Genomic DNA, 18653 nt, shown 5'->3' on the forward strand with positions numbered 1-18653 from the left:
AGACCTCCACCCCTATTTCCAATACATTTTAGTATATATATATGTGTTCTCAACAGCATGAACCATTGGTGATGCAGTCTTCTCAATACCTTCTCCCTTGACTTCTATGATACCATTTCTAAGTTTCTGGCTATTCTTCAGTGTCCTTTGTGGACTCCTCTTTTGTTCATCTCTTATTCATAAGAATTCTTCAAAGTTCTATGTTAAAACTTTTCCTGTTCACATTCTTCTAATTTTCTTATGTAATCTCAATTTTGGGGTTGCAAAGAGATGGACCTGACTTAGCAACTGAACAATAAATGATCTCATCTACTCCCATGGAATCAATTACCATCTTCAAGCTGATGGCTTTCAACTATATGTCTCTAGTCCAGATTTCTTTCCTAGTTTTCAGATTTGAATGTCCACTCCTTTTTAAATTCATACTGGAACCTCAAACTCAACATATCTGAAACTACACATATCTTCTTCAAAATAGTTGTTCCAACTTGTTTTTCCCGCCTGGGTGAGTGATGCCACCTTTCACAGGTTCCCCTGGTTAAAAAATTGGAGGTTTTTCTTCTCTCTCTTCCTCTATAGCAATCATTTCTACTCTGTAAATGTTGTTCAAATTAGGTTACTTTTATCCTTCCCATTATACTACCCTAGTTCAGATTATAATCATTTTTCATCTATATTATAATTCTCTAGAAATAATTTGTGTTAGGTGAGCTGACGTGGGTTGTGAAAGAATTCACAGAAGTATTAACAAGGAGGAAAAAAAAAGTGTTCTTATTCACTTTCCAAGGGAGGAAAGGGACCAGACCCATACAGTGGCGTTGGCCCTGATGCGTGGGTGTTTGAGTCTTTTATTGAGTTTAAAGAGCAAAGTGTAGGAAAGAGCAGGTAAGTTTATATCTATTTTGGTCCAAGTTCTGTCTGGGCTGGATGTGCTTCTATAGAATATGATTTTTCTGAAACTTTGTAACTTTTTGCCTTCAGTAATTTTCCAGTCCTTGGGTGTTTGAAAGAGACTCAATAGGGTGTCTGAAAGACCCTTGACAGGAGCTTCTCTATCTTGAACCATGTTAGATGAGTTTAAAGTCTGCACACACACACACACACAGAAGTCGCTCAATCGTGTCCGACTCTTTGAGACCCCATGGATTGTAGCCCACCAGGCTCCTTGGTCCATGGGATTTTCCAGGCATGAATACTGGAGTGAGTTGCCGTTTCCTTCTCCATTAAAGTCTGCAACTGCTAGGTACCTAAAGGTATGCCAGGAATATACTGGTTTCTTCCTTGCTATCTTTGTAAAGATAGCTTATCTTTTTAAAAATGACACAAAGAAAGCAGAAGAGGAAACAGATGCCTCTGGTAGCACATGACCCCACCCCCACTCCCAACCTGCCCAGGTAAGCAATGCCTGAAGCCACATTTCTCTCTCAAACTTTCCAGTTATCTGAGCCAATGCATTTCAATTTTCTTTTCAATTAAGCAAATGTATTGGATTTCCACTACCTGAAATTTAAAAGCAATATAAAATCATTTGACCAGGACATGATATTTATCCTTGGTTCCTAGTACAGTACCTGGCCAATGCTTAACTTGTTGTATAAATGATGTATACAAACCACCTTATATTTATTTTTTATCTCCATGACAACAAACAGCAAAGTGCTTTCATTCATTCAACAAATATTTGTTGAATTTGTACTATGAATCACTATTCTAGATATTGGGAATATGACCCTGAACGAAATACACAAAAGCCCTACTCTTATGAAATTTACATATAGTTTATTCAAAGATAATGAATAAAGAATTAAGGTGTGCTGTTTGGCAGAGGATTTTCTATTTTTGTCTATAAATATTAGAAAAGCCCCTTGGAGTTAATACAGCAAGATAATATGTGTGAACCAAAGAAATCCAAAGAAATCCAAAGAAACCAAAGAAATTCTTCAGTTTTTATTTGTCAGCATAAGATATTTACATGAGAATGAATCAAAGACATTATATCCACTAAATATCAGGTCTAAACAAACTTCAGGGTTTAAAATTCTATCAGAAACAAATTATTTTATAAAGCACTGAGGATCCAGTTCATAGAAACTTAGATTCACGGACCCTTTAATTCAGTATTCAAGGTAACATAGAAAAAAAACCATAATACATCAAGTAGGCGGTCCTAGAGCTGAATCCTAGATTAAAATAAAAGCTCTGTCCTTTGGGGAAAGTTTCCTATATTTTCTAAGTGCTATTTCCTCATGATAAAAGGAGGATTATAACAGTTAATTCACTAGGTCTGTTCGTTCACTTTGAAAATTAGCCAGTGACCATTTAGTATGAATATTAGTTGCATGAATGCTAATATAAATATTAAATAAGATGAGTGAAAGTCGCTCAGTTGTGTCCAACTCTTTGCGACCACATCGACATTGACATTGAAGTCGCTCAGTCGTGTCCAACTCTTTGCGACCCCATGGACTGTAGCCTACCAGGCTCCTCCTTCCATGGAATTTTCCAGGCAAGAGTACTGGAGTGGGTTGCCATTTCCTTCTCCAGGAGATCTTCCCGATCCAGAGATCGAATCCAGGTCTCCCACATTGTAGGCAGACACTTTACCGTCTGAGCCACCAGGGAAGTCAACTTTGCGACCACATGTACAATATATATTTCATGGAATTCTCCAGGTCAGAATACTGGAGTGGGTAGCCTTTTCCTTCTCCATGGGGTCTTCCCAACCCCAGGATCGAACCCAGGTCTCCCACATTGCAGGTGGATTCTTTACCATCTGAGCCACCTGGGAAGCCTAAGATGATATATATGAAAGCATTTATAAGATGTAAAAGATGTAATGTGCTATACAAACTTTACTTGTTTGGTATTATTATTATTCCTGTGAGAGCCAAGGTTGTGGAGGACTTGCATAGGAGAGGGTACTAGAAAGAGAAGGAAGAATAAAAACTGACTTGAAAAGAGTTAAATGTCTAAGTGTCTAAGAGGAAAGTGAGAAAGGCCAACAGTAATGAGCAATATACTTCCAAGTAGTGGAAGTCTGATGTCAGCCTCTGGGCTCTTCTTTGTAACACTTATGATTCTCACCATAAAAACTCCTAATCTTATGCTCTGCACATACCAATTTTACCTCCGCACTACCATTTTTAAAGCTGGTTTTAGGATAGCAATCTGCTTAAATAATAATGTTACAATGTCACAAAAACATTGTTACTGTGGCGCTCTGCTGCTTTGGATTGCCTCTTGATTTCTCTATGGAATGCCAACTCTTCCTGTAGTTACTTCTTAAGGTTAAAATTTTCCCTGTACAGAATTAGTCTCTGCATGGCATTTTTCCTTTTTGGTTTTGTGTTTTCTAATTTTTCTGTAACAATTTTGACTTATAATGAAAATGAAAACATTACTTTCGAAAACAAGTTTTAATAAAAACCAAAATCCTCCAACAGTTGGGCTATGTCTTTTCCTTCTACATTATCAACTCCCAATTTAGATTTCTAATCATCTGAATGAGCTTCTCTAAGATGACTCTCTCTCTCTCTCTGTCCCCCTCCCCCCCAATTAAACTGACCGTCATTGAAATCTAAATGTTTTGATTCTTGGCAAACTTGTTTATCACCCCCAGATTCTGGAAATTTAGAAGAGAGAGATAGCAATTTCTTGTCTTCTCTCATGTTGAGAATTTTTCAAGGTGAATGTTGAGTATGGGCAGGAACTATCACAAAATAATACCTTGGAATTTAGGAAAGAAGAGATTCATCAAGAAAAGAGGAAGCCTAAACTAACAGACTTATATTCTCTCATCTCTGAACTATTTTTCAGATTATCCTGTTTACCAAAGCTGTCTATAAATATTTTCATTTAAATGACTTACTATTAAAATGTTATCGCTAGCACAATCAATACCATGCACACAATTAAATGTGTTGACTTAGTTTTAGTGTTAAGCTTTCTTTGGAATAAGCAGTGTTATTCTATACCCTCCAAACTTTTGAAATTTCTGACATAGCATAGCTGCTTGCTTATAACCTTTTAAAGCAGAAGGAATACTGGTTATGTCCAGAAGATCACAAGGATAGCTGAGACAAGGCTACGGGCTAGGATGAGGAGAAGATGTAGAAGTGGGTCAAACTCAGGAAGGGGCTCAGAAGCTGTAAGGTAAGGTGGGTCTGAACCCAGTGAGGTGTGGGCAGTGGAAGTATTCATTAATTCTCAAAGACTTGCAGGGATCAATATTAGTATGAGTGGTCACAGTAGACAGGAAATCTATGGAGCAGAGGTTAATAACATGCACAGAGTTTGGGTTCAACTCCTGGGAAAGAGCAACAAGCAGAAGCTTTCCATTTTGCCAGCTTCCTGTCTCACCCACTGGTTTTTATGCGGTTCCTATTGAAATAGAGAGAAACCAGCATGATATGTCAAGGTGTGAATTAAAGAATGTGTAATCTAAGAGTATGGATGAGAGAAGAGAGGTAGAAATTTTAAGTTTGTTTTGTGGGGAAGGGCAGGAGAGGTACAGGACAATGTTATTTTTTCCTTTTCCCCCATTGAACAAAGCTCTCTTAAATTCAAAAATAATATGAAAGCTAAAATTTCAAATGTTGAATTTGGGGATCAAATAATCAGAGCCCCATTTTGACCACCATTCTTACTTCCTCACTGTACCTTTTTCTTAGACTTGGCAAGATTCAATAAGCAAATTTAAGAAATTTTAGAAAAAGGACAAGAAAAACTATTAATAGCTTCATTATATCTACCGAAAGCAAATGCTATCCTAATATTCATCTTCCTGAGGGCCTTTAAAAGGCAATATTTAGTCACAAACTCATCTTGAATAGTTGGTATAAGGGGATGTGCAGTATAGGACAATTTTCATCTCCAAAAAATACAATCCTAGGTTTCTCCAGTGTGTAAATGAGATCCATACTGTATCCTCCTTGTAGCAAAATATTTCTATGCTGAAAAGAAGTGGCAATCTTGTCCAGGACTTCCAAGAAAAAAGGCTTCCCTGGTGGCTCAGAGGTTAAAGCATCTGCCTGCAATACAGGAGACCTGGGTTCGATCCCTGGGTCAGGAAGATCCCCTGGAGAAGGAAATGGCAACCCACTCCAGTATTCTTGCCTGGAGAATCCCATGGATGGAGGAGCCTGGTGGGCTACAGTCCACAGGGTCACAAAGAGTCGGACACAACTGAGCGACTTCACTTTCACTTTCTACCAAAAGAAAACAGAATACTAAAACACTATTATCTTCCAAAGCCCCAGAGAACCAAACACCACCTTGGATTTTTTTTTTTTTTTTTTTTGGCTGCACATATGGGAGAAGACAATGGTACCCCAATCTGGTACTCTTGCCTGGAAAATCCCATGGATGGAGGAGCCTGGTAGGCTGCAGTCCATGGGGTCGCTAAGAGTCGGACACGACTGAGCAACTTCACTTTTACTTTTCACTTTCATGATTGGAGAAGGAAATGGAAACCCATTCCAGTATTCTTGCCTGGAGAACCCCAGGGACAGGGGAGCCTGGTGGGCTTCCATCTATGGGGTTGCACAGAGTCGGACACGACTGAAACGACTTAGCAGCAGCAGCACGGCATGTGGGATCTTAGTTCCATGACCAGGGATTGAACCTGTGCCCGCTGCAGTGGAAGCACAGAGTCTTAGCCACTGGAATACCAGGGGATTCCCTTGATTTTTTAAGTTTAGTCAAAAACTCCCCCAAAGGCAATCAGTTTAGTTCAGTTCAGTCGCTCAGTCATGTCTGACTCTTCACGACCCCATGGACTACAGGATGCCAGGCCTCCCTGTCCATCACCAACTTCCAGAGTTTTCCCAAACTCATGTCCATTGAGTCGGTGATATCATCCAACCATCTCATCCTCTGTCGTCCCCTTCTCCTCCTGCCTTCAATCTTTCCCAGCAATCAGGGTCCTTTCAAATGAGTCAGCTCTTCATATCAGGTGGCCAAAGTATTGGAGTTTCAGCATCAGTCCTTCCTATGAACACTCAGGACTGATCTCCTTCAGGATGGACTGGTTGGATCTCCTTGCAGTCCAGCGGACTCTCACGAGTCTTATCCAACACCACAGTTCAAAAGCATCAATTCTTCGCACTCAGCTTTCTTTATAGTCCGACTCTCACATCCATATATGACTACTGGAAAAACCATAGCCTTGACTAGATGGACCTTTGTTGGCAAAGTAATGTCTCTGCTTTTTAATATGCTGTCTACGTTAGTCATAACTTTCCTTCCAAGGAGCAAGCGTCTTTTAATTTCATGGCTGCAATCACCATCTGCAGTGATTTTGGAGCCCCCCAAAATAAAGTCAGCCACTGTTTCCACTGTTTCCCCATCTATTTGCCATGAAGTGATGGGACCAGATGCCATGACCTTTGTTTTCTGAATGTTGAGCTTTAAGCCAACTTTTTCACTCTCCTTTTTCACTTTCATCAAGAGGCTCTTTAGTTCTCCTTCACTTTCTGCCGCAAGAGTGCTGTTATCTGCATATCCGAGGTTATTGACATTTCTCCCGGCAATCTTGATTCTAGCTTGTGCTTCATCCAGCCCAGCATTTCTCATGATGCACTCTGAATATAAGTTAAATAAGCAGGATGACAATATACAGCCTTGAAGTACTCTTTTCCCAATTTGGAAACAGTCTGTTGTTCCGTGTCCAGTTCTCACTGTTGCTTCCTGAACTGCATACAGGTTTCTTAAGAGGCAGGTCAGGTGGTCTTGTATTCCCATCTCTTTCAGAATTTTCCACAGTTTGTGGAACAAACTTTGACACAGTCAAAGGCTTTGGCATAGTCAATAAAGCAGAAATAGGTGTTTTACTGGAACTCTCTTGCTTTTTCGAAGATCCAATGGATGTTGGCAACTTGATCTCTGGTTCCTCTGCCTTTTCTAAAACCAGCTTTTCAAAGGCAATTTTATTCTAAGAATAAAACGAATAAATTAGGACTTCTTGAAAACTATTACTTTAATACCAATTTTTTTAAAGAGAATGAAACATCTTTTCTTCCACACTTATAAAATCTCATACTCAATACTTGTCTATTCAGTTTGCTTGATCCGTGTTATTCTTGAGGAAGTGGTGGAGAAGATATCCATGGAAATAAGAATTCAGTATTTCTCTTAATAGAAATAGAATGATCATATTCTATGTCATCTTAGGTACTACTTTGTGTATTTGAGTAAATAGTGTGACAATCTCAGAATCAAAGACAATCATGTGAAAAAGTTAACTGGGATAAGCAGTGACAGGCTTCCTCAGAAAGCTGGACTTTTACTTTGAAAATTTATAAAAGGAGCAAAGATGGGCTGATACAAATTTAGACTGTTTGAGAGCAGCACTTCAGTGTGGAGAAACCTATTCTGAAGCAAGTAAAAAGAAGTTTATTATCTTTTTATTATGACAAGCAAATTAGTAAACTGAAAAAGTTTTTGAGGGGCCAATACTTAGGTAATTCCTAGAAATTCCTCGAAACCAAGCGACAAACTTTTGACCTTTGTCCATAGTTCTTATATCAGCAATGAGTAGGTAACAGGATAAGGGGCAATTCCTAGGGACATTGAGTAAAGTCTGTCTCCTCCCAGGAGTCTAGAAACCCAAGTTTTAACAGCTGTGGGATTTGGGGTTAGTCATTTTCCCCTCTGAATCTTAATATACTCACCAGAGGATGAAAGTGTGATATAAAGCATTATTTGCCCCCATATTCTTTTTAGTAATAAACCACCTCAAGTTTTATTAAGGCACAAGGGTGCCCAGCTAGAGAAGAATTTCCAGGCTTCCTTTTAGCTAGGAAAGTGAAAGTGAAAGTTGCTCAGTTGTGTCTCTTTGCAACCCAATGGACTATACAGTCCATGGAATTCTCAGGCCAGGATATTGGAATGGGTAGCCTTTCCCTTCTCCAGGGGATCTTCCCAACCCAGGGATCAAACCCAGGTCTCCCACATTGCAGGTGGATTCTTTACCAGCTAAGCCACAAGGGAAGTCCAAGAATACTGGAGTGGGTAGCCTATCCCTTCTCCAGTGGATCTTCCCAACCCAGGAATTGAACTGGGGTCTCCTACATTGCAGGCAAATTCTTCACCACTCCAACTGAGCTAGGAGTGGTCATGAAATAGCAAAGATGATTTTTGCAATTTTCTTATCATTCCTTAGAAATGACGTCACCTGACCTGGATTCTTCTCTCTTTCATTGGTTGGAAAGTGCCAACAACAGGAGCCACCACTTTATTTTATTTATTTTTTAAAAAATATTGATTTGTCTGCTCCAGGTCTTAGTCACAGTATGTGGGAGGTCTTTAGTTTTGACGTGCAAGCTCTCATTTGCAGCATATGGGATCTAGTTCCCTGACCAGGGATGGAACCCAGGCCCCCTGCATTGGTAGCATGGAGTCTTAGCCACTAGACCACCAGGAAAGTCCCAGGAGCCACGCTTTAGACCACTGGGAACCCACACATTGAGGAGGGCAGATCTTCCTCTTAGCCTGGGTTCCTGAGCAATATCGTAGAACAGAGAAGTCCTACCAGCCTTGCACCACTTCCCTTGGGACTCTTGGTGGTGGTGGTGGTTGAGTCACTAAGTCGTGTCCTACTCTTGCAACCCCATGGACTACAGCCCACCAGGCTCCTCTGTGCATGGGATTCTCCAGGCAAGAATACTGGAGTGGGTTGCCATGCCCTTCTCCAGGGGATCTTCCTGACCCAGGAATAGAACCTGGGTCTCCTGCATTGCAGGCAGTTTCTTAACTGACTGAGCTATGAGGGAAGCCCAAATTGACAATAGTTACTGGTTAGTACGTAGCCACATTGGCTTAAAGAACACTGGAGTGGGTAGCCTATCCCTTCTCCTGCCGATCTTCCTGACCCAGGAATTGAACCGAGGTCTCCTGCATTGCAGGCAGATTGTTTACCAACTAAGCTATTAGGGAAGCCTTTTGGGACTCTTAGGTGACAGCAAAGAAAAAACAAAAATGCTCCTCTTCTTTTAAGCTGCTTTACTCTGGGTTTCCTTTGGTACATTAGCTTAGCCTGAACCCTAGCTAAGGCAGAAGTTCCTGAACAAATAATCACAGAAGAATGTCCCAGTTCTGAATAGAAGAAACATAACGGAAGCAACAGATTTTTGCTTCAGGACTAAAACAAAAGGTAGAATAAACCTTGTTATCCTGCCAGTGATGATCACAGCAGCACATGATCAAGCTTAAGCTCACTTTTTTAAATGACGGTCTTTTCTTCATTCTTAGCAACTCGGACTCCGAGGCCCCTTTATTGTACCTTTTCATTGCTCTGTTAATCACTTTCAATGCTTTTCCATTTTACTACCATGCAGTGTGACAATAGACTGCCTTCTCTACCAAGGCTATCTTTAAATTCCCACGGGCATTTAGTAAAGTTTTATTATCCCCAGACCTAATCCTATGAGAAGATTAGATCGCTAGAAGTCGTTTTCTGCCTATCAGCATAAGGCAGCCAGGGAGGGTTTGCAGACATATGGGGTTTGAAACCTTGAAATCCTGCAGCTTATGTCGGGGAGCCAGAGGAGCTCTGGGAAGTCACCTGAATCAGACTCGCCTTTGCTTATGCAAGTCATTGACCATAAAGGCATTTGAAATCTCTTGTGGCTTTGTAAAAGCCCAGGCTTAATTACTCGATTTTACCCAAATTTTACACCTACACACAAATCATCTTTTTATTAATTGCTAAACATTTTTATTAGCAATACTCTCATTTTAACTTTTTTAAAAATTTATTTATTTCAATTGGAGAACAATTACTTTACAAAATCATGATGGTTTTTGCCATATAGCAACATGAATCAGACACAGGTATACATACATCCCCTCCATCCTGAACCCCCTCCCACATGCCTCCCACCCTCTCCCTCCAGGTTGTCACAGAGCACTGACTTTGGGTACCCTGCATCATACATCAGACTCCCACTGGATTTCTGTGTTACATACAGTAATGTGTATGTTTCAATTCTATTCTCTCAGATCATCCCACCCTCTCCTCCCATTGAGTCCAAAAGTCTGTTCTTTATGCCTGTGTCTCCTTTGCTGCCCTACACGTAGGACCATCTTTCTAAATTTCATATATATGCGTTAATATACGATGCTTGTCTTTCCCTTTCCAACTTACTTCACTCTGTATAACAGGCTCTGGGTTCAGCCACCTCATTAGAACTCTGTGATTTGTTGATATCCAAAGGAGAAAAACACAGGTTGTATGACAGATGAATTTAGAAGCGTAGAAAACTTCCCAAGAAAGCATTTTGCACAGGGAAGAGATTTGGGCGTCCAAAAGGCCAGCTAAATGGCATTCAAGGCTGTGGAGTAGGGAAAGATATATCTAAGGGAATGAGAAAAGGAGTGCTGACAAAGAAAAGTGGAGGAATGCAACATGGTCTTTTAACCCACCTACTGATCTATCTCCCACACTGAAGCCAGAGAAATCATTTAAAAACACCAATCTGATCGTTTTCATTCCCCTGCTTAAAAGTCACAGATGATTTACTATGACACTTAAAAACATGTACCAAATCCTAACTTGACCTAAAAATATGCTGTGTCTGAACCCTAATTACCTTTCTAAAATCGCATCAGACTACAATCTCTTCTCCTCTCTGCAAACTAGGCACATGGGGTATTGTGGTTGAACTATGTACCCTCTAAATATCACGTGTTGTTGTCATAACTCCTAGTGCCTCAGAATGTGACTTTATTTGGAAATAGGGTCACTGTATATGTAATTAGTTAAGGCGAGGTTACTTTGAAATAGGGTGAACCCCCAATCCAATATGACTGGTATTCTTACAAAAGGGGGAAATCTGGACATGGACACAGTGATGACACCATGTGAAGAGGAGCGCAGAAATGGGAGTGATACTTCTACAAGCGAAAGGACAGCAGGGATTGTTGCTCTCTCAGCAAATCACCGGAAGCTAAGGGAGACAGTTCTCAGGAGGAACTAAGAATGCCAACACCTGATCTCCAGAACTGAGACAGTACATTTCTGTTGTTTAAGCCACGCACTTTTGTTATGACAGCCCAAGGGGACTAATAATGTGGGTCTTCCCAACTCTGCATAGATGTGTGTTCATACTGTTCCCTTTGCCTTGGCAGCTTCTCTAGCCAGGCTTGACACCTTGCTTTAAGCATCTTTTCCTTGAGAGAGAAATCTTCCTTAATCTCCCAGACTAGCTAAAGCCCCTCTCCTCCTCAATCTACACTTACCATAAATTCAACAAGACCCTGCACTTCCTCAATGCCCTATGCCCTCCTGAATTATCTGTTTATTAATGTCTGTCTTTTGCATCTTGCTATAAGTCCGGAGAAGGCAATGGCACCCCACTCCAGTACTCTTGCCTGGAAAATCCCATGGACAGAGGAGCCTGGTGGGCTGCAGTCCATGGGGTCGCTAAGAGTCGGACCTGACTGAGCAACTTCACTTTCACTTTTCACTTTCCTGCACTGGAGAAGGAAATGGCAACCCACTCCAGTGTTCTTGCCTGGAGAATCCCAGGGACAGGGAAGCCTGGTGGGCTGCAGTCTATGGGGTCGCACAGAGTCGGACACGACTGAAGTGACTTAGCAGTAGCAGTATAAGTCCAGGCTAGGACTCTGAGTGTCTCATTCACGGCTGTGTCCTCTGTGACTGGCATATAATTAGTGCTCAAGAAATATGTATTGACTGGTTCCCTTGATTTTAACTTGGAATCTTCTGTTCCTAAACATTGTTTCAAAGATCCCACATCCTTAGTTATAATTCCCACCAAAGTATTCCTTTCCTCATGTATATATTCATATGCCTGAAGGCAAACCTCATATTTCTATAATTTGTTGTTGTCATACCTAACATTTTATTCCATTCCACCACACATCTGTATAAGCAATAACATTTGTAAATGTACTAGTCTTCAGGAATGTTTTTGATTTGGGTCCTATATTACTGAAAAGAATCTCAATTATTTGGCAAGCTGACATCCTCATAAGATTCTATCTGTCCAGCAAGGCAGAGGAGGGAAATTGTGAGAGAACACGAAAGCAATGAAGCACTTTTTAAACAAACATTCATTTAATCTGACTCCTGATATGAAAATTTTGGGAATTTTCCTGATGTGGAGAGGGAGGGATGATGGGAGATTTGCTGAAAATTACATGAAATCCATGGAATAATGAAAGTTAATCTCAAAACATCTATATCTATGCCTATCTCTCTCAATAGACATAAATATATTTGTAAAAGGGGAAAAAAGAGCAATTGATTCCAGGTAGGCTACTTCTCCCTCTCAGGTCACTTCTAAGTTAGTTTGAATTTGACTCCCAAAGAATTGCAACAGTTCTTGAAAAGGGTTTACTTAAACAGACAGATTTAGAAGCCTCTTTGTAAAGAAGGTCTTAGTGGGTATATTCACTGAGTAAAAACATTTTGGTTTATCCTAAAGAGAATTTCCTAAGTAAGTACATGTTCAACAGACATGCTCTTGATGGAGTAACAGTTGGATATACTACAGTTTTTAGTATCATATTTTCAGACAAGATTCCATTGGTCACAGAAAGAGTAAATGACAAACTATAGAAAGAACCATTACTCTTGAGCACAGGAAGAATAAAATAACTGGACTTGTCCTAGTCATTTGTTTAGTAAATAGTTCTTGAGCATTTACTCTGTGTTAACAATTGTGGCAGATGCTATTAATACAAAGTTCAATAAAATAATAATAGTAATAAGAATAGCTTATTCTTATTGGTTGCTGATTTTGTCTAGGCCCCAAGCTAAATGCTTAACATACATTATCTCCTCTAATCCTCACCATAGCTTTGTACATAGTTACTATCATTGTCCTCATTTTTAGGAAGAACTTATGTCCCAGAGAAGTCTAGCAGTGTGTACAAGGTCAAAGAGCTGAGATATAAGTACAGCTATGCCTGACTCCAATGCCTAAGTTCCTACTCAGTGCATTAGACTAACTCACAACAGAGAGTCAATTACTATAATTTTTCCCCAAATCCATAAAATTCAGGTTGAGCTTCTGATCTAAGGAAGATAACATTAACAGGGAGTTTGAGAAGGAGAATTTAATTCCACAGTAATACAGGAATGGCATTAAGTAACCTTTTCTTAGAATGAGTTTATGGACCATTTCACATAAGCTCCCCAAGTTCAAAAGTCAGGATTATAGTGATTTGGGCTCATCTCAAGTGAGCTTAAGAAAAACAGAAATGAAAGTAAAGGACTTTAGACTCTAAAGTCCTGTGTGTGTGTGTGTGTGTGTGTGTGTGTGTATGCGCGCACACTTGGGTATGAATGCAAAATAAAAATAGTGCAGAAAAGAGACCTGAAGTTTTGAGTCAAGAAAGAAATCCAATCTCTTTTTTAATCACTAGGGGAGAAATTGAGTTTGTATATGTTTTTGGTAAGAAAGAAGCCATACATTTCATGAAATTCTTTTAAAATACTCTGACCCCAAATTTTGAGCCAACACAGAAAGGAAAAACATATTTTTCAAAAATTTAGACAGAAGATGGCATACAAATGTAACTGTTAGAGATATCAGAATTTTCAAGACCATTTTAAGGCTACCCCAGAATAAGGGAATCACTGGCCTCTGCTTTGTCACTGAGCCTGTGTACTTCCTGACATGTGTCATTTTGGTATGGTATCTTTTGTGTTAGGGAGGGCATGCATCTTCCCCATCGCTTATCTTTCAGTTTGTTTTAGTACTCCTGACCTCTCTCTTCTTCCTTCACTCATACAGTCCCAGAAGAGGAGTGAGCTAACCTGACTGACGAATTTGAGAAAGAAACTGTGAAAGCTTGCAGAAGCCACAAACTCGTTTTCCTCTACAGTTTGGGTGGGATCTGGACTTGGAGAAGAGGATGCCTGCTCCATTCTAGTGCAGATAATGCTAAACAGGTGAACCTCCTCATTCTAGATTCAGTATTTGGGAGCCAACTTGCCCACAGATACAAGTCAAATTTCCAATAGCAGTTAAATCAGTAATTAAGGTCATAATTTTTGGTCTCTACCTATTGATTCTTTTTTTCTTAGCTCACCATTATTCTGAAACATGAGGACGCAGTGAAATCATTTATTAGGTTCCTACAAAGACCCCAAATTGTAGCTAAATTGATAACACTGTACTGTGCCTGCTTAGTTGTATCTGACTCCTTGTGACTCCCATGGAGTCTGCCAGGCTCCTCTGTCCACGAAATTCGCCAGACAAAAATACTGGAGTGGGTTGCCATTTGCTCCTCCAGGGGATCTCCCTGGACCAGGGCTCAAACCTGTGTCAAGCCTGTATTGCAGGCAGATTCTTTATCGCTGAGCCATTGGGGAAGCCTAACAGTAGCTTGCAAACAGGACACTAAGAAAGAAAAGCTTATCTTTGTATATTCTGGAAATAAAGAGTAGAATTAGATAACTGCTGCTGCTGCTGCTGCTAAGTCGCTTCAGTCGTGTCCGACTCTGTGCGACCCCATAGATGGCAGCCCACCAGGCTCCCCCGTCCCTGGGATTCTCCAGGCAAGAACACTGGAGTGGGTTGCCATTTCCTTCTCTAATGCGTGAAAGTGAAAAGTGAAAGTGAAGTCGCTCAATCATGTCTGACTCCTAGTGACCCCATGGACTGCAGCCCATCAGGCCCCTCCATCCAAGGGATTTCCCAGGCAAGAGTACTGGAGTGGGGGCCATTGCCTTCTCCGGAGAATTAGATAACTATATTGGTCCAATTTTCTACCCCCAAGCATTACTAATGTAGCTCTGCTTGGCCAAATCCTGTGTGACCATTTGTAAATGGGTAGGTTAACAGTTTAACTGGAGAGCCCCGAAAAGTTATAAGATAGCCTCTAACTCCAGTTCTGCAGTCAGTAGAAACATTTGACAGAGAAGAATTAGAATTAACCTTAGAGGATTAGTGGGGATAATTCTGAGTAATGAGGGAAAGGGCTCTATGTATGATTCAGATATTTTATTTTCTAGCCATGCTGTCTTTCATTTTTCATTTTCTTGTCTATCCATCATAACTGAAGCAAAATTGTATGAGGTGTGGGGGCCATGAAGATGTGCTTTGCCTTCCTTCTACAGCAGACAGTGTAACTGACCAGGAGCCCCAGCTTAGAAATCCAGAATTTGCTTTCAGGATGCCATTACCACAGCTGTTCCAGCCACTGACTGAATACTAAGTACATCAGTGACATTAAGGCAGGTCCCTTTCCAGAGAGACATGAGACTTCAGTTGGCCAAATTCATCCGGGGGGGGGTTCCCTAATGGCTTTGCTGGAACTGTGTGGCCCTCCACCCAACAGCAAGGAGATCGACCCAGTCAATCCTAAAGGAAATCAACCCTGAATATTCACTGGAAGGACTGATGCTAAAGCTCCAATACTTTGGCCACCTGATTCGAAGAACCGACACATTGGAAAAGACCCTGATTTTGGGAAAGATTGAGGGCAGGAAGAGAAGGGGCAACAGAGGATAAGATGGTTGGATGGCATCGTTGACTCAATGGACATGAGTTTGAGCAAACTCTGGGAGATAGTGAAGGACAGGGAAGCCTGGCGTGCTGCAGTCCATAGTTTCAAAAAGAGTCGGACACAACTGAGTAATTAAACAACCACCCAACATTCTCTCCCTCTCTCCTTCACTCTGGGTTAGACTGGCCAGGTGGTCAGAGGGATCCCCCAGCTTCCTCTGGGTACCTCCCTATTTCCTTTCACATGGGTACTTTCTCCTAAGACAACCCTTAAATGTTTAATCCCATCTTAGTATCTGCTTCTTAAAGCACACCAAGGGAAAGTTTAACAGATTACACAAGTAGAGCCCATTGACCCTGGAAAGGAGCCAGAGACCAGCATTTACACACCTTGAAGAAAGAAGAACAAAGTTAGTTAAAGCTTTGGAATATAGTTAACACAATCCAATAGCCAATGCAGGGTGACTCTGTACCTTTTTTTTTTTCAATTTTATATACAGTTTTATTTGAGACATTGAATTTTTTCTCTTGTAATACAGAGCTTGTAAAGTGCAATTTTTTCCATATGCACACACATTCCATGTTCAAGTATCAAGAATGCCCAGTTATTTACTATAGCACCTCAACTTTGTAACTGCCACGGGATTTGTTACAAATTTGGGTCCTTCCATGTTTTGTGTGGAACAATGCTATATCTATGCTAGGCTGGCTTAATCAACCTCTTCAATGGTGGGCCCAGAGAAGGCACCACCTGATGGAGGAGCTCCATCACCAAGGAAGCCCCCAGGCATTCCTCCTGGCATTTCCCTGGGCATGCCTCCTGTGCTCTGGTACAGCTTGGTAATGATGGGGTTGTAGAATTTTTCCAACTCCTTCTGCTGGTGTTCAAATTCTTCCTTCCCTGCAGTCCGGTTCTTATCCAGCCAGTTGATTATTTAATTACACTTGTAAAGAATCTTCTGTTTGTCCTCATCATTAATCTTGCCCTGAAATTTCTCATCCTCAACAGTAGCTTTCATGTTGAAGGCATAGGATTCAAGCAAATTCTTTGAAGACACCTTATCCTGCTGCTTCTTGTCTTCAGCTTTGTACTTTTCTGCTTCTTGAACCATCTGTTCAATGTCATCCTTGCTCAAACAGCCCTTGTCATTAGTGATGGTAATCTTGTTCTCTTATCCTGTGCTCTTATCCATAGCAAAGACATTGAGAATGCCATTGGCATCAATATCAAAAGTGACTTCGATCTGAGAAACACTACAGGGGCAGGAGATATGCCTGTGAGTTCAAACTTGCCAAGCAAGTTGTTATCCTTGGTCATGGTTCACTCACCTTCATAAACCTGAATGAGAACACCAGGCTGGTTGTCAGAGTAGGTGATGAAAGTCTGCATCTGCTTGGTAGGAATGGTGGTATTGTGCTTGAGGACACTTATGACTCCACCAGCAGTTTCAATTCCAAGGGAAAGGGGAGTGACATCCGACAGCAGCAAGTCTTGAGCATTTCAGATTTGTTTCCAGACAAAATGGCTACCTGGACAGCTGCACCATATGCAAGAGCCTCACCAGGGTTGATGCTCTTATTCAGTTCTTTCCTACTAAAGAAGTCCTGGAGAAATTTCTGAATCTTGGGGATGTGAGTTGAGCCACCCACCAAAACAATATCGTGGATCTGAGACTTGTCCAGCTTGGCATCCTGAAGGGCTTTCTCCATAGTGTCCCGGGTGCCACGGAACAAGTCAGCATTCAATTCTTCAAATCAGAAGTTGATTCCTTCATAGAGGGAATCAATCTCAATACTGGCCTGGGTTCTGGAAGAGAGAGTGCGCTTAGCAAGCTCAGAAGCAGTACGGAGGCAACAGACAGCCCTCTTGTTCTCACTGATATCCTTCTTGTGTTTGCTCTTGAACTCTGCAAGGAAATGGTTGACCCTGCCATTGTCAAAGTCTTCTCCAGACAAGTATCTCCAGCTATAGATTTAACCTCAAAGATTCCATCCTCAATAGTGAGGATTGACACACCAAAATGCCACCACCTAAATCAAAGATCAGCACACTTCTCTCTGCTCCAACCCTTTTGTCCAAGCCATAGGCAATAGCAGCAGCAGTTGGTTCACTGATGGTTCTAAGTACACGGAGACCAGCAACAGTTCTAGCATCTTTGGTAGCCTGACGCTGAGAGTCATTAAAGTAGGCAGGCGCTGTGACAACAGCGTTGGTGACAGTCTTCCCAAGGCAGACTTCTGCAATTTCTTTCCTCTTTGTCAGGACCATGGATGACATCTCCTCTGGATAAAAACTCTTTGTCTCTCCCTTGTATTCTACTTAAACCTTAGGTCTGCCAGCATCATTTGCCACCATGAAGGGCCAATGTTTCATAACAGACTGGACAACAGCATCATCAAATCTTCTTCCAATAAGTTGTTTGGCATCAAAAACCGTGTTGGTGGGATTCATTGCGACTTGGTTCTTTGCAGCATCACCAATCAATCGTCTGGTGTTAGTAAAGGTGACATAGCTTGGGGTGGTTCAGTCCCCTGATCATTGGCAATTATTTCCACCTTTCTGTGCTCTCCCACACAAGAATCGGTGGTGCCAAGATCAATGCCAACTGCAGGTCCCTTAGACATGGTTGCAAAAACATAGGCCCACCTCTGCAGGAAGAGCAAGCAGCAATCTGGAAAGCTACCAATGCGTCCAATGAGCTGGCTCTGTACTTTAATGGATGGATTTTGAGCAATGTCAAAAAGAGATAACATTTGGATTTGTCAGGACTGATGCTGACTTTTCAGCATTATGAGTATTGGAGAAGAATTAGCGTGAGATTTAGTTGAGAGGAATTGTCAGTGTAGACTCAAAGAATGTCAGAGACTTCCTGAGCCATACTGACTACAGATTTTATCAACACCACCTACAGAAGCGCTTGGTAATTAACACTTGAAATATATTATTGGCTCTATTCGGTATGGTTTCCAGAATGAACAGACCAAGAAGCAAAATCTTTTACAAATTAGTACCTTGTTTATATATAGAACCTTTCCAGAGTGATTCTGAGTCTCGCCAGCCCCTCACTGGATCATATCTCATAAAGTGCAAAATTTTGTACTTGGGCTATAGTATATTGGTAGAAAGATTCTAGAGCTGTGCTGTCTAATATGGTAGACACTAGCCTCATCTTA

At 41.1% G+C, this 18653-nt stretch overlaps 1 pseudogene across 1 annotated transcript; it reads right to left on the bottom strand.

Moving 5' to 3' along the window:
• Positions 1–15001: 15001 nt before the first annotated feature.
• LOC147370501 (heat shock cognate 71 kDa protein pseudogene) lies at positions 15002–18442 on the bottom strand (annotated as a pseudogene). The gene has a single exon (XR_015165326.1). The product of XR_015165326.1 is annotated as a heat shock cognate 71 kDa protein pseudogene (transcript).
• Between the last annotated feature and the right edge of the window lie 211 nt (positions 18443–18653).

The sequence above is a fragment of the Bos grunniens genome, chromosome 6, assembly GCF_055505025.1.
Source record: "Bos grunniens cultivar Pamir isolate PY7600 chromosome 6, Bosgru_T2T1.0, whole genome shotgun sequence".
Lineage (NCBI taxonomy): Eukaryota > Metazoa > Chordata > Mammalia > Artiodactyla > Bovidae > Bos > Bos grunniens.